Raw genomic sequence first — 17,496 nt, 5'->3', positions numbered from 1 at the left:
CTGTTGGTAAAGGAAAGAAAACAGATGCTTCTCCTATAGTGTGTACTGTGTGGCTTGGGAAATACTTTGCTTGGAGGAACCCTAGATGTAGAAGTGAAAAAAAGATGGAGAAAAATTTGGAAGGAGCCATGAGTCGTCACATCCCAAATGGACGTGATGAGAAATGCTTTGGTTTTGGATGCAGATCATTTTTCACTTAATTCCAGGCCTGGAGCAACATCATGCACTTGCGTGCAGAGTTGATGAAATGACGTGTTCTAATGTTTTCTGTGGTTCTTCTCCATTAGATTGTTTGGGACAGAAAGCTCCTTTGATGGGCCTGCCGTCTGTGTTTTTTCCTTTGGAAGTACAATGTTCCATTCTGCCGATGATCATTCTCTTGAAAATTAAGTAATGGTTTCTTGATATTAGCCATTTTGTCAGCACTTGAACCTGTTTCTTTACATGTTCACCATTAAGTTTTTTCATTGGGTACAACATATATTCTATAATGTCTACATCTACTATTCAGTCATATTTGGGTTGTATATCTACCCAGGACTGAGGTGCTTGGTTCAGTATTTCATTCATATTAGCAAAGATCTACAGTTCCTTCAGTTCACAGAAAAATCTGTGTATTAAATGCGTATCATTAAAATTGAACTATTGTCTCTTCACCTAGATGCAGTTAGAACTGGGCTTTATTCTAATAAATAATTTTAATATGTGCTTTACCTGTTTTAAGAGTAAGGTGTTGTGTCTTGCACATCTTTTGAATGATGAAAACATTTCCCATGTCTTCATAGAACAGATGATCTTAGGCTTTATTTTCTTGCAAATAACTGTTTTCAAGGATTTCCCTTCATTAGTTCAACATTTCTGATTTGATAGGACTAGAAATTTGCTAAATATTTTCCTATGTATCATATAGATGCGTTTTCCACTCCCAACTTTTCATTCTTAGCTCCTTCAACTGTATTTCTTTGAATCTATATGTCTTCTCCATTCCACTGGCAAGTCATTCTCAGACTCTCAGTCTGATGTACTAATAATCTATTTAACAAATCATTTTATAAGTCATAAGATATTAAAAGCTAAGTCATGTGGGAAATACACAGTATTTGTGGCTCTGCACATTTGATTTATCTACTGTTTCAAAACTTGGTTATAAACTTTCATAACTCAAAGAGAGATGACATTATGATATTGATTTTTTAGTTTTTTATTCTAAAATCTTCTGATCAGATTCTTTCTTATTCCTCAACTTCTGTAATACTCATTTGATCCATAATATTGCTTTTTTAGGTTTAGGATTTTAAAGAAATTTTCCTACTCTTCACCATAATATAGTCTGTACAGTCCAGTAATCTACATTTGATGACAAAAAAATTACTTGAGAATAATTGAACACACATGCTTCAATAACTACATGCCTTTTATCATAAATTTGCATAAGCATATCCATAGAAAAATAATAAATGTTGTGAAGCTGATATATCTTTGTATCAGCTTAATCATTTGGGCTCCATGTTCCATATCACTCTTGTTCCTTGCTGGTTTGTGCTAAGAAGTTGCTTCTTATTGTAACAATCTTTATTGTGTGTGTGTGTGTGTTTTTTTTTAAATAGTTCTTCATTTTTGCTCTTTTCATTTTGTTTAATTAAAATTAATTGCAAATAACTTTTCTTTTTAATAGATTTCTGCACAGAGTGCTTCTTTCAATAAACTCCATAAAACAAAGGCCATTAATCCAAATAATGCTTGCTCTTCCTTGACTCTGTAGGTTTTTTTTCCCTCTCTCTAACTTGAGTGTTTTGTCCTATATCCAAATAATGCTTGCTCTTCCTTGACTCTGTAGGGTTTTTTTTTTTTTCCTCTCTCTAACTTGAGTGTTTTGTCCTATATCTATTTTTTCTGGCTCTATCAGTGTTTTCTTCCATCCTACCATGATGGAGTTTACAATTTGCATCCTGTGGTAGAGAAATAATAAGAGTAATTCCTGAGCTGGATTCAAGGTGACATAGCATTTTTCATTACAACGGCACCATGACCCCAGGTTTTGCAACTCTTAAGAACAGTATCTCCATTATAGAGCCAGGTTACTGTCATTTAGCCATTCGTCCTCAATATCACATAGGCTTATTGATTTGATTTATTAATAGTTATGAGAGTTGTTATGATCTCACATTGTTCATTTTTTTATTGTTTCATCAGTTATCCTCTTTTTAAGGCAGATGCAGATTAGAAATTTTACACATAAAATTTATATTTTTTTACATTCCTTTATAAAATCAGCTTTATTGAGGTATTATTTACATAAAATAAAACTTACCTGTTATTAGTACATATTTCAATGAGTTGTGACAAATGTATGTATTGTGTAACTAGTACCACAATTACCATGTTGAACATTTTCATCATTGCAAAAATGACTTCCCTACTGTTTTGAAATTGGTTTCCCTACACTCACTCCCTGATCCTCAGCAACCTCTAATCTTCTTACTTTTGCTATAGTTTTGTCTTTTTCAGAATTTCATATCAATGAAATCATACAGTGTGCTCTTTTGTGTCTAGCTTCTTTCATTTAGGGTAATGCTTTTAAATTTCATCCATGTTATTGAATGAATTAATAGATTTTTCCGTATTATGGCTGAGTAGTATTCTACTGTGTTGATACTCCACAATTTGTTTATCCATGTACTGTCTCATGAACTTTTTTGCTCTTTCCAATTGGAGTGATTATGAATAAAGATGCTGGAAACATTTGCATATAGTTTTTTCATGTGTGAATCCAAGTTTTAGTTTCTCTTGGGTAAATATCTAGGAGTATGATTGCTGAGTCACATGGTACACGTGTTGAATTAAAAAAAAATATTTAAATGTTTTCCAGAGTGGGTGAACTATTTTGCATTTCCGTCAGAGATGTATTAGAGTTCCAATTATTCACTACCATCACCAACACTTGGTGTTGTTAGTCTTTTTAATTTTAGCCATTATAGTGAGTATTTCTTTTCAATATTTTTTCAATTGTAATAATTTATTTCTGTTTTACCAACTTTATTATTACTATATCTACTCAAATGCATTATGCTTTTAATTTTTTTCACTTGTTATATTCTTTATAACCTTACTCTTTTGAGGGCTATGAATATATTTTTATTTCTTGCTTTCTTTTAGGGCTTGATAAGGTCAAGGAATTTAAATCCAAATATACATATAAATAGACCAGAGTCTTGAGTGAGCATGTTAAATAGTTGATTTTTGCCTTTATTTTTTAAGAAGTAGGACTATAATATTTGATAAAGGTTATATCTGACTTAAGATTCTGGGTTTTATTGGTGTCTATTTAGTATTACAAATAGGATTGCATATTTAAAAATACTAGCAAACTGATTTTTTAGTAACTAGATTTATCAATAAATTTTTACACATCTTCAACAACTGAATGATCACTATACAACTCAGCCCTGCCATTTCCTAAAATGGCTCTGTTTTTATTCTTTGCCTCATTAGACAGCTTAGAGAACAGTGTACCATTGCCCATTAAAGAAGCCACTTTTATTTAATCCAGTACCTACTAGCATTTGTCAGAATTGGTGATTTTTTTAACCTTTTTTTTTTTTTATAACAGTAACGGTTCTCAGATCTCTAGCTTTGTTCCCTGGATGTTAAAAAGACACATGGTCACTTTGTGAAAATCCTTCTTTAAAAATCCAGTGTAAATGAGAATCATCATCATCTCCATCACTCTATTCTTTTCCATCTAAGAGTGTTTCATTTCAATATGTGCTGGAACTCTGATTTTTCTCACTAAAGCTCAGTTACTAGTTCAGGATTATTACTTGGCTAAATAAGATTTTTTTACTAAGAAGTTTATATAGCAATCAAAATTGAATGCTAATGAGTTGCATAGCTATAAATTCTCATTTCTTAAAGAACCATATCTTAGGAGTCAACCCTTATTTCAGAAAATGATTGTAAGATGATCTTTAAACCTTGGTTAAAGTATATTCTTTCTCTCGTGAGTTATTTTACTGATTTCAGTATTTGAAGACAGGATTGCTATACAAACTTCTCAGTTTTGTCAGATCATAAGTAAACAATATGATACCACAAAGTGAAATATAGTTGCTGCTGAAATCATGAATTAATCCACTTTCTTGGAAAGCTCACTCTTAGTTCATTGATAAGTTTCCTGTTGAATGGGAAGTATTTTTCCATGTCACATTTTCTCATAAAAGTACACATTCTGATTTAAAATCAGGATTTTAAATTATTTTAGAAGCTAAAGACGTTAGTGTGTTTGCAGGTGATAGATTGAATAATGAAGCTAGGGAATTGTGGTATTTTGGGTTATCTTTTACCAACAGTTTGACAAATCAATTTCATATTTCCCTATTTCTATGTTCAGTTCATAATATTGACTGTTAAATTTTTCCATAGAAGTACTGTCAAGCATGAGGGACTGGAATCTTTTTTGATATTTGGAAGAAAAAAAATTGTTGATAAAACAATATCAGAAGCAATGTAAGTTATTTTATACAATTCACTGTAGTAACAGTAGAATAATGCTTGTTCTACAGTTAGACTGAAAATAAAAGAACACTTTGCAAAGAGTTTGTTTTAAAAGTGATTTGGTCTGAAAATTTAGGGGTCATTTCTTAGTTAATCAATATTCCATATTCTGTGAACATTCTGGGTTTTGTGGGTGAACTAGTTGGTTTAAATACTTAAACACTTCTTCAAACCTGAGATTCAGTTATTCCTTCAAAGCCTTTGTATTTGTATTTGGGGCTGATTGAGATCATTCCAAGTACCTGTTCTTAGGTCATCATTAGGTATGCCTAACAAATAACCAAATGCACATATCTTTACACTGGATTTAATTTTTGTTTTCTAGAAAGTCAGACTGTTTTCTATGGAACATGCACTGTGTGGATTTTTCTGGTGTCAAAATCCCAGCAACCAGGGGTAATTCTGAGTATTTGCTTGTGCCCAAATCCCTAAAGAATTCTTGTATCTTACTCTTCCATAATGGATATCTTCTTAGTCCAGCCTAAATCCTCCCTGGCAATTTGCATCACAGGAACCCCCACATCTGTTGTATAGTAGGGTTGAATCCGAGGGAATTAAGCTCTCCCCTTAGGAGCTATTGCTGTCATTCATGCTACACAGAGGGGGGGCATTCCTGCCTTCTCTCTAACTCCAACCCCATAGCCTAGCCTGGATAATTCTTAATAGTGTGTGATCCAGAAAATTAATTAACTATTTTAGTACACTGCACTTTTTAAATGTGATTCTTATAAACTGGGACACTATGGCATCATCCAAATTTAAATCTAAATATTTCAGTGGGAATCGTAATATGGGTGTTGCCTGATGATTTTTGATAAGATTAATTTTGAATTTTATTTTGAAATTTTCATCTCATTTTAAGGAAAGGAAATCTATGAGAGAATATTTATTTACTTCTTTTACTAAGTACAGATATTTGTCATACCATACTTTTGATTATTTATTTGCTGTGTTCTACTCTGGGTTACTTCATGATTGTTCCTGTGAAAAGTCTATAGCTTGTTTATTGCTTCCAAATTATGTGTGTCAGAATTGATTTCAAAATAAGTTTTTAGAATAATTTTTGAATCAACTGCTTTCATGCTTTCTAAGAAGTTAGAAAAATATATATTGAAAAGTCCCATTTAAGATATAATGAAAATGCAAAATACCTTGATATATCATTAACAAGAAAAACACATGGGAACTATATAATGAAAATGGTAAAAGTTTGCTGAGACCTAAGACACAATTTTATCAACTGAAGATTAAATATATTAAAGGTTATCTGTTCTTCTCATAATAATTCATAGAACTGATATTACCTAATAAAACCACAGTAAGTTTTTCTTTTTTTAATTTGCCATAGTAAATCTAATGTTTATCTCTCAGTATGAACAGGGGCAAATAGCCAATACAATTGTCTTATAAGTTATAAAGCTACAATACTCAATACAGTGTCATTTTGACAAAACAATGGAAAAGAAGGAAAATCAAGACAGATTCAAATATGTAAAACTTACTGTGTTGGTATCACAAATGAGTAGGGGAAAGTTACACTATTAACAAGTGGCTCAGGGACAATTGCTTAACACTTGGAAAAAATAAATTAGATTTAGTTTCACCTCATATCATATATCAATATAAATTCCATATGAGTTAAAGAGAGAAATGTAAAATAAAAATATGAGATCTCTGGAAACCTATAAAAACTATAAAAAATAGAGTCCACTGGTTGAAAGTAAATGATGAATAGTTTTAAGCATTATAAATAACTTTAAAAATCATAAGGGAAAATCTATAGATTTGACTACATGAAAACTTAATAATTTTTGCATGACAAAAAAACAATACCTGGTTAAAAAATAATAACCTAAAAAATAACTAATAGCAGCAACTATTTCAAATGCACCCATTAATATATCACTCAGAATTAACCAAAATTGTTGATATTTTGGTGAATATTCTTGTAGTCTTTGTGATCTATCATACCCCTATCTGTCCATTAATTGATCAATTGATTTATCCATCCACATATTTACCTTTGTATCTTACTTTCTATCAATTTAGTTTCATCCACACATACATGAATGTTTTATGTAATTGATATGTATTATTTTCTAGAAAGAATCATAGTGCACACATTGCTTTAAACTTTTTTTCACATAATGTATTTTTAATTGCTTTCATGTTATTACATGTTCTTCTACGACATATTCAATCTTTGTATATTACAATGTGTCAATATACCGTGGCTTATTTGACCAAATTCTCCTACTTGGCATTTATGTTGTTAACAGTTTTTCGAAAGAGATAGCTGAACATCATTGCACAGATCAGATTATTTTCTAAGGGTAAATTTGAAAGGTTGGATTTACAGTATGCAAATACTTCAGGTTTTTGTTGCATGTTCCTCACCTGTTCCTCAGAAAGAGTTTTAACTTTTACCTTTCTACCAGCAATGCATTGGAATAATTATTTCTCAGTCTTGCAAGCACTGTCTAATATGGTTAACATTTTATGTAAGTTAAATAGCTTGGCAATATATTATTGTTCTTTTACTACGTATTTTTATTACTAAAATAATAAGCTTTTTTCTGTGTTTTATGGCCATTTTTTTCTTTTGTGAAATTTCTGATCATGTTATTTACACCTATTTTCTATTGACATTAATCTCAGTATCAATTTTCAAAAGTTCTGTTCGTACTCAATTAAAAAAATAAAAGGATAAATAAATTTAAATATAATAAAAACTGTGAAGTATCTTCACAGCGTAGGGCATGGAAAGACTGTGGAGTTTGATGTTGTTGAAGGAAGAAGGCACGGAGGCAGCAAATGTGACAGGCACTGGTGGAGTTCCAGTGCAAGGCAGAAAATTTGCAGTAGACTTGTAACCAATTTATAGACTTCTCAATGTGGCAGGGATCCTCCCCGCAATTCCCAGGAGAATTACTAGAATAGTGCGAGTGGGAAAAGGAGGAGAGCTGCAAGAGTGCTCCTCAAGGCCAAGCCCAACAGCCTGGCCCTCCCGCACCTGAGTTCCCACCTTACTAGGGTGGAGACCCTATGGGCATGAACCACAGCCTTTCAACCCTCCAGCGAAGGGAGGGGTGATGGCAGGAGCTGGCAACCATGGTGCAGGAGAACAAGGTAGGTCACAGACAGGATACGTATTTGGGTACAGAGCACAATTCTTCAGGGGTCCTCCTCAACACAGGCAGCCTAGAGAGGATCGAAGTACAGAAAGTAAGAAAAGTCAAGGGATGAGGGCCAAGGTCAGCAGCCACTTCAGCGTCAGTACCTCTGCAACTTCAATTATCTGTGCAGACATCCAGAAAACCCTAAACCACAAAATGACAAAGAGCTAAAAGCAGCCAATCCACCAGCTGAGAATTCAATCCCTTTGGGAGGCTGAGCAGTGGGGGACTGAGTAAATGCAGGCTTACCATCTCTCCCATCATCTGATTTAGTCATGCAACAGGCAGAAATCAATATGAAATTACAACAATAAGAAAACAAAAAATTGGAGCTGAAGACCATAAGTGCTTGCTTTTTACCCCCTGACCAGATGAATAGAACTATCTGCATTGTCTATGCAACATGGGATTTTTATTATTTTTACATAAGGATGTCTCTTTTTGGTAATGTCAAACGTGGGGTTCTTTTTCTGTTTCTTTTAAGCCTGTTTGTTCCTCAACATACCTTTAAAGGTTAAAGGTTTAAATTGTTTCACGTCTGGTCAAGTTGAAACTTTTAGGGGTCTCATTTTAAATTTGTAATAAAAATTTACAACTTATTTTTTTTAAAGCCAAGAAAGGTTAAGCACCTATTAATAAAGGTCTTAAATAATAACAAAATTTGCTAGAGCCACTCTAGGAACTCAGGAAACCCGTGTAGTAGCTAAGTTACTGATTTATGATAAAAAATATAACTTACAAACATCCACATAGAAGAGATGCATGGGGCAAGAGCCCAGAGCTTCCAAGCCCTTTCCAGGTGTGTCTTTGTCCCAGCACCTTCATAAGCACATAAACCTTGAAGCTCTCTGAACCCCATCAGCTTGGGTTTTACATAGAAATGGTTGATTAACTCATTGGCCATTGACAAATGATTTAACCTCTAGCTTCTCTTCCTCTCACCAGAGGTCAGGAGATTGGGAAGGAAAATTCTAACTCTCTATGACAAGGTGGTTGCTCTGGTGACCATTCTTAGGTAATATAGGGCCTTCCTGAAATCACCTTATTAACATAACAAAGACACCTGTATCACTCTCAGCATTTAGGAAATTCCAGTGGTTTTAGAGTTCTGTGCCAGTAATGGGGACAAAGACCAAATATACATTTCTTATTATAAATCACAATATCACAGTAGGTGACTCCTGTTATTGGAGAACTTACAGTGTAAAGTCATAATAACCAGTAGGCTAGTAAGGAAGCATAACCAGTATGCCTGGATTGGTCTTTTTCTAAACTATACAATTCTTGCCACTCAATTTTACTCATATTCGTGAATTATTAGCCCCTTGTGTGTTTGCTTTTAAAAGAGCATGAGTATCAGTGCATAGCACTGAAAGCAGTGCATTTTCATTGCCTGGATCCTTTTCAAAAATGCAGATTATGATTCAGTAGATTTTGTTTGGGACCTGAGATACTACAGCACTACTGCCAAGTCCCCAGGTGAAATCACTGTGTTCCTCTTGAGTAACAAAGGTTAAGAAATCTGGTATTGATACTTCTAGTTCTCCGTAAAGTAATAGGTAAAACATGAAATAGTAAAATTGCACTACAGCGAATGATTGAACACTTTTTGAGGATCAAGTGAGGTCCACTATCTGCATCTTAAAAGATCATGGTAATTTATAGATGTTATTTAGATAATGGGAGTTGTTTCCTGGAGAAATGTGTGGGATTGATGTAAGGGGGCTGGTCCTCGGCCCATGGTTTGAGTAATAAGGTCTTTTTCATATTTTTCTTTCAGCTTCATTGAGATATAGTTCACATAAAATGCATACAAGCATTTCTAAAGCCTTAAATGGATGTAAATTCGTAGCCATCCAGTATTAGAAATTGATAAGTATCATTAAAAAGTAAGCAATCTGAGCCACTACCAGCTATACAGAATTACACAATGTTTCCTTTTTGCTACTATCCACTTCCCCTTATGGGAGTTAGCAAGAAATAGAACTACCCAAGCCTAACCACCCCTTTTCTTGGCTTCCCTTCAAAGAATGAAACAAGTAAAAGGTTAGCACCAAGCTTTTCTGGAACTGTTGACGTGGGGTTGGTAACACAGCACATCCAAAAAACCAGGTGAGTCTAATCAGCGATTTGTCTGAAAAGCAAGGGATGAGCAGGATGGCAGGAGCTGGAGCTGACGGTTATGGGTAGGGATGGATCACCCAACAGATGGCTCAAGCCCATGAAGGCAAGAGCAAATGCCATAGCTGCACTGGGTAGACTGAAGACAAAATTTAGACATTAAAGACTGACTTATGGGGCACCTGGGTAGCTCAGTCAGTTAAGCATCTGCCTTCTGCTCAGGTCATGATCCAGGGGTCCTGGGATTGAGCCCTGCTTTTGGCTCCTTGCTCATGAGGGAGAAGCCCTGCTTCCTCTCCACCTCCCACTTGTGCTCCCTCACTATCTCTCTCTTTCAAATAAATAAATAAAATCTTTAAAAAATGACTACTTTTATTCACTGTGCATGTGTGTGTTTTTTCCCTGATTATAACAATAAATCATGTCCCATGTAGAAAATGTGGAAGTAATAAAAAATATAAAGAAAAAAGCCTATCATTAAATCATATATCAGAATAATATTACATGATAATGTAATAATATCACCTTTATCACTATATCTGTAGTTACATCCTTCTTTTAAATTGTCCTTTTTAAAAACGTTTGATGAGAATATGGAGTCTTAAATGTTATGAAGTATAGGAACCTTCAACAACTGGAAGTTAATGACATAATACTAAGTGGGTGGATTATCTAGGTCTAGAGAGAGAAGCATGTTGCCTCGGGTCTTTGCATTTTATCTGCCCCAGAGACACTACCAAGAGTGCTATTTGGAGAGAAGCAAGGAAACCTCATGTAGGGCAGTGTTTAGCTGCTAGTCCAGATTTTGCCAAAAAATGCTTGACTCAAAAAAAAAAAAATGTTTGACTCCATTTCTGCCCAGTTTAAAGACTCAGACATGTTATATAAAATATTGAACTATTTTGAAACATGAGTATGACTGCATTAGAATAGTGGTTCATATTTTTCTTTTCTCAAACTAGCAAATATCATATGGAGTCCAGAGAAAAGTTGACCAACATGTCTACAAGAACAGATGTCCCTAACCAATACTTTGAACATTTATTCTTCTAGAATATTAGCTGCGAAGGTAATATAATCCTTCTGGATATATTTGTCATGTTTGGATTTTTTTTTTTTTTTGGCTGTCCATGAAAATGAGTTGTTGGTATTATTTGTGATCTTTGATATTAAAGGAAAAGTAGTAGTTTCTAAATTTTGAGCCTTTTCTAATGTTTTACAATTTATAATGAAAAATTTTAAAAGGCCTAATCTAGGTTAATGATCAAACTGTTAAAGCATGACTCCACAGGATGCCTTACCTCTGAGAAAGACATTTAGTGCTAAATTTATAAAGTTTTATTTTGTGGAGCACCAAAAAGAGTCATTTTCAAGTGAGCAATCCTTTTAATCTCAGTTTTGCCATCTGAAAACCACTTAAGTATTGCCCAGTTCAAGGGCATACATTATATCCAATCCCAAGTAACATAATTCACACTTTCTCAAATACTATAGTGTATGTTTTTCTCTTTGAAAAAATATTACAATATATCTGATGACATACAGGTCCCAGTGCAAACTTTACCACAGATGAGAGATTACTGTATAGTTTCTTGGAATGAGAGCTCTCAGAGGGCAGCTGGGGAAGATGAATGTGTCTTCCTAGTTCCTTTGGTTTCCTAGGAAGTTGGTGTACAATGTGGAAATTCACCGTGTCTGTCTACTTCAGAGAAATATTCATTATACTTATTTTGTCAAGACATTGCTTCTGAGCTTAGATAAATGAAGTTTTTCCTGTGCCAGTGGGAGTTCACCACTACTTATTTAGACAATGCACAGATAAATTGATTCCTTTCTTTTTTTCTTTTCTTTCTCTTCTTCTTTTTTTGGATCATAGCCATGCTCATTCATTTAGGTATTTTCTGTGGCTGCTCTTACACTAAAAATGCAGAGTTGAATAATTGAGATAGAGACCTTTGGACTTTTTAGCAAAGTCTAAAATATTTGCTGTCTGGTCCTTTACAGAAAAAGTTTGCCAACCTGAGTATAGAGGGATGGCATAGAGGAGCTGATTATTGAGCCATCCACTTCTTCACCCATTAACCATTATTCATCTGACAAATATTTGGGGTCTTTATCATATAAACCACTGGAAAGAAAAGAGAATCTTGACCACCCTTCTGGTAATATGCAGAATAGATATACCTTGAACCACATGTCCAATGAAAACACTTTAATTTAAAAGTAGAATAAAACTTAAATTACAGAGCTACCAATAATTTTTGGTTTCCTCAGAATTTCAAAATACTGTGTTGGTGGAAATCCAGACATGTAAGTCAGTACTAAAATGGACTTTGCCTGGTAAGCCTTTGTATAGCAAATGATCTTGATCTTTGGTTTTGATGATCACAGGATGTGAAACAAATTTACTGCCTGTGTAAAAGCAGGATGTGTTTTAGGAGCTTATTGCATGACTTTGGCTGCTTGTTTCAGTTTAAGAGTGAATTAGAAATAAACTTACAGAAAGAGAAGGAATTTCCTATATTAACGTTAATGGTAGCTGGAGAGGGTTGGAGAAACATCTCTGTGACTTCATAGCACAAACCAGCCTTGTTTGAATTAATATATTCTTCACAGAGAAATGAAAACAAAGCAAGCAAATAGAAATACTTCATGCAAACTATTTATTTTAAGTAGGACCTCGCTTAATTGTCTGGGACTTGACAGGGATAAACAGAAGTACACTTTGAGGGAAATTAGTTTCAACCTCAAGTACTTTCAGGCCTCAAAGAATTCTCAAAGATCAAGTTACAAAAGATGAGAGTGAATAATCAAAAATTAAAACTTGCACATACACACAAGGAAAGAGATTACCATGAGGGCCAGTAGAAATAAGGCACAGCAATTGAACCTGAAAAGATTTCAGGTAATGAATTTATGCAAATATAAAATGTATACACCATGAAAATATTAAATACAAATATGGTTAGTATGTTTCAAAGTTGGGTAGGAAAATATGAATAAGAACTATAAAAAAGATCAAGCAGATTTGAAAAATCTGATGATATATTATTCATAATTTCAAAATATTTCAAAAAGTGGGTTAAATAGCAAACTATATGGAGTTAAAAGGAATGTTAGAGAACTGGAATATCTGAAGAAATCATCCAGAAAACAGCACAGAAAGATAAACAAAAGGATAAAAAATACGGAAGAAGAAAGGTTGAAAGATGTATTAAAAGGAAAAAGCACCATATTATACCTCATTAGATTCCTAGAAGAGAAAAATGGAATGTAGAAGAGGCACTGCTTAGAGAAATAATGGCTAGGAATTTCCAGAACTGATGGAGAACCCTTAATTTCCAGATATAGGAGTCTCAAAGGATAAATTAAAAAAACCCAAACCTAGAAACCTTGAACCTAGAGCCTGCAGAATGCTGAAGCACAGAAAATATATAAAAGGCCACTCAATTAGTAAAAACATTTATACACAATGAACAGATGATTAGATTAAATGGACATTGCAATCAATATTGGAAAGTGACAGGCAGTATAGGATTGTTTTTGTTTATTTGTTTGTTTGTTTTAATTTATTTTTTATTGGTGTTCAATTTACTAACATACAGAATAACCCCCAGTGCCCGTCACCCATTCACTCCCACCCCCCGCCCTCCTCCCCTTCCACCACCCCTAGTTCGTTTCCCAGAGTTAGCAGTCTTTACGTTCTGTCTCCCTTTCTGATATTTCCCACACATTTCTTCCCCCTTCCCTTATATTCCCTTTCACTATTATTTATATTCCCCAAATGAATGAGAACATATAATGTTTGTCCTTCTCCGACTGGCTTACTTCACTCAGCATAATACCCTCCAGTTCCATCCACGTTGAAGCAAATGGTGGGTATTTGTCATTTCTAATAGCTGAGTAATATTTTTAAACAGCATACAGAAAACAACTGTTTACCTATAATTATATGTCAAAAAAACTCTCCTTCAAAAACAAGGCAACATGAAGAAAATTCCTGAAAAGTGAGATGGAGAGACCTTATCACCGACATTCTCTTTCCAAAAGGAATTCTAGGGGATCCCTGGGTGGCTCACCACTTGAGCGCCTGCCTTTGGTCCAGGGCGCGATCCTGGAGACCCGGGATCGAATCCCACATCAGGCTCTCGGTGCATGGAGCCTGCTTCTCCCTCTGCCTGTGTCTCTGCCTCTCTCCCCTCTCTGTATATTTCATGAATAAATAAATAAAATCTTAAAAAAAAAAAAAGGATTCTAAAATAGGTCCTTTAGAAAGGAGGTCAATCTCATTTGGAAAGTCTAAGATACAGAGAGAGAGAAGAGAGAAAGAGATTGAGACAGGGAGAAAGTTTGTGGGAAAAGCTAAACATTGACTAAGTCTAATTTGAAGATACAATTAACTAAAATACAATCACCTGAATAGTATTTGTCTGGAGGAGGTGATTGGAGTTAAAGATTTATCTTCAGGCTTTAAGTTAAATATGCTTATTAAAATTAATAAGGCAACCACTAACAGATAAAACATATATATAGATCTCAAATTATATAGAAAACTATAAGGAAAGAAGTATCGATAACAAAACTCAATGTAAAAGTCAAATGAGTGAAAAAAGGAACAGAAGTAAAGATAGGATAAATAAAAAGCACCAAATAAAAAAGTAAATATATAATTATAATCAATAAGTGAACAAATTTTTTAGTTAAAAGACAAAATGAGGCCACTTGGGTGCTTCAGTCAGTTAAGCATTTGCCTTCAACTCAGGTCATGATCCCAGATGCTGGGATAGTCCAGCATCAGGCTCCCTACTCAGTGGGGTGTTTGCTTCTCCCTCTCCCCTTGCTCATGCTTTCTTTTTTTTGCTTTCTCCCTTTCACAAATAAATAAATAAAATCTTTTTAAAATTTCAAAGACAAAATGGATTATTTCATTAGGAGGGTAGAACAAACTTAAAAAAGACAAAATAGATTTCAGCCTTAAGCAAATGAACACAAAAACTTAAGTTACAAGATGGAAAAAGATGTACAAACATTAACTAAAGAAATCTATTCTAGACAAAGTAGTACAAGATATAGAGATTTAAGGCAAAAAGACAAAATATGAAGTAGGTCAAGACATTGAGGAAAGTTTCCCTTAATTAGGAAGATACAGACATTCTAATCTTTATGTGTCTAAAACTATAGGTTTAAAATATACAAAGGAAGGACTGAGAACTATAAGAAAAAAAATGATTATGTGCACCAACTTATTGGGAGATTTGTAAACATGTCTTTAGATATTCACAGGTCAAACAACTGAAAACCCAATGAACAAGTTTTGTGGAAGAAATACATAGAGAATATCATACTCAATAACTGGAAGATCTATGGAAAAGTTTCCAAATTTGATCAAGTCTCAATGTCTAATTAAACAATTAGAAAAATAACTGAAAATAAGTACAAAGATATTAAGAGAAAGGAAATAACATACATAAGAGGTCTAATAAAATACTAAAAGTATAAATATGGGAAGATCAACAACACTAGGTTGGTTCTTTGAAAAGACCAATGAAATCAATGGCCCTCTGGAAAAAAAATGAAAGAGGGCAAAAAATAAATAGTATTAGAATGCTGAGAGAATGAAAACTCATCAGGACTCAAAAAAATAATAAAAGGACATAATGAACACCTCTTCGTAGCTAAACCTGAGACCACATGAAAGAGCAAATACCTAATATAAGTTACCAAAACAGGAAAAAAAGAAATAGAACACATGAATGCTCTACATTTATTAGAAATTATATCAGTAGTTCATCTTGTCCTCAAAAAATCATCATTACAGTATAATTTTACTGGAATTTCTTACCAAAGATTTAAGCAACTGAAGATTCCAATCTTATAAAATTCTTTCAGATGAGAGAAAGAAGGACTCCACTTCTCAACTTATATTTTTGAAACAAAGACAGTGTAAAAATAGATAATTATAGACAAATTTCACCATGAAATTAGACCTAAAGATTTAAAGTATTAGCAGAATTAATTGAATAATGTATAAAAGGCATTTCTTAACCAGATAGAATCTCTACCAAAAAAAAAAAATCATATTTGATGGTGACATATTGAAAGCTTTTCCTCTTTCTCCTTATCCTCTTTTTCTTCTTCTTTCTTCTTCTCCTCCTTCTTCTTCAACTTCTTCCTCTTCTTTTCCTTATCCACTGTCCTCCTCCTCCTCCTTCTTCATTCTCTTCCTCTTCTTCCTCTGCCTCTGATTTTTGGTATGGACCTGGATAATATTTAAAATGTGTTTGAAGAGCAATGGTAAGAAGAGCCAAGATAGTCCCACAGACGAAGAACAAGTTTGGAGGACATGCCCTACAAGACACTAATTCTTATTATAAAGTTAAAGTAATTAAGATGCATGGTATTTTTGCAGGTTTAGCCAATAGACCAGTGGAACAAAAGAGAGATGCCAGAAAGAGATGCCCAATTCCTTTAAGGCAGTGCTAGCACTGCAGATTGGGGGGGGGGGGGGGGGAGTATTCACTGCAGGAGTTGTTCCAAGACAATTCATTGTCAATGTGGGTAAAATGAAACCCTCTCCTTCCATCACTCCCTATGTCACACTATATAAAAAAGACAGTTCCATGCCTACAAACCTTAACTGTAAAAGGCAGTTTCTAATTTTTGGAAGATAATATAGGAGAATATATTTATGCCCTTTGCTTGGGAAAGATCTCTTAATGAAAACACAGAATTAGAAAATTATGAAGGCAAATTTGACCTCATAAAAATTACAAATATCTGTTTATGACTAAGCATCATTAAGTGAAAATAGGCTACAGCTGGGAAGAATGTAATAACATATGCATTGGCCAAGGATTTGAATCTGTAATATACAAATACACTCTACAAATTTACATGTAAAAGCCAAATAATGCCAAACAAAAGATGGACAAATAACCTTGAATTCGTACTTCACATTAAAGGATGTATGGCTAACACATAAGTAAAAGAAAGGTGTGTGTCTTTTTAGCAATCAGGAAAATACAAATTGAAAGGATAGGACATTCCTAGTTAGATTGGTAGAAGTTAAAAAAGTCACAATGCCTCATGTTGGTAGGAATGTGGAGCACTGGGAACTTTCATACAATGTCTTTGAGAACGAAAGTATTAAAATCACTTAAGGAATCGATCTGTATCATAAAATAAAGTAGAACATGCAAATTCTCTACAATCAACTATTATATACCTACTATTTATGTTGGAGACAGGTAAAAGATATAATGCATAGATACCTCATTTACAATAGCAAAAAAAATGTGGAAAATATCCCAGATATCCCTTGACAGTAGAGTGAATAAATAAGTTTTGATATATTCATGAAATGCAATATTATACAGCAGTGCAAATGAATATGCTACAACTACATGCATGATAATTAATCTAAAAAGCATAATATTTTTTTATTTTTTTTTATTTATTTATGATAGTCACAGACAGAGAGAGAGAGAGGCAGAGACACAGGCAGAGGGAGAAGCAGGCTCCATGCACCGGGATTGGGATTCGATCCCGGGTCTCCAGGATCGCGCACTGGGCCAAAGGCAGGCACCAAACCGCTGCGCCACCCAGGGATCCCCCTAAAAAGCATAATATTGAATGAAAAAACCAA

The 17,496-nt window shown here is 34.0% G+C and overlaps 1 long non-coding RNA gene and 1 pseudogene across 1 annotated transcript; one reads left to right on the top strand and one right to left on the bottom strand.

Annotated features, from left to right (window-relative positions):
- LOC111097763 overlaps nt 1–8,742 on the bottom strand; it is a 65,473-nt pseudogene extending 56,731 nt beyond the window's left edge.
- Nucleotides 8,413–10,920, top strand: LOC111097764. Its single transcript, XR_005366026.1, has 3 exons — nt 8,413–9,209; nt 9,760–9,842; nt 10,814–10,920. It is a non-coding gene; the product is annotated as an uncharacterized LOC111097764 (long non-coding RNA).
- Nucleotides 10,921–17,496: the final 6,576 nt, after the last annotated feature.

The sequence above is a fragment of the Canis lupus genome, chromosome 10 (assembly GCF_011100685.1).
Source record: "Canis lupus familiaris isolate Mischka breed German Shepherd chromosome 10, alternate assembly UU_Cfam_GSD_1.0, whole genome shotgun sequence".
NCBI lineage: Eukaryota > Metazoa > Chordata > Mammalia > Carnivora > Canidae > Canis > Canis lupus.
This window is presented reverse-complemented; position numbering and strand designations above follow the sequence as displayed.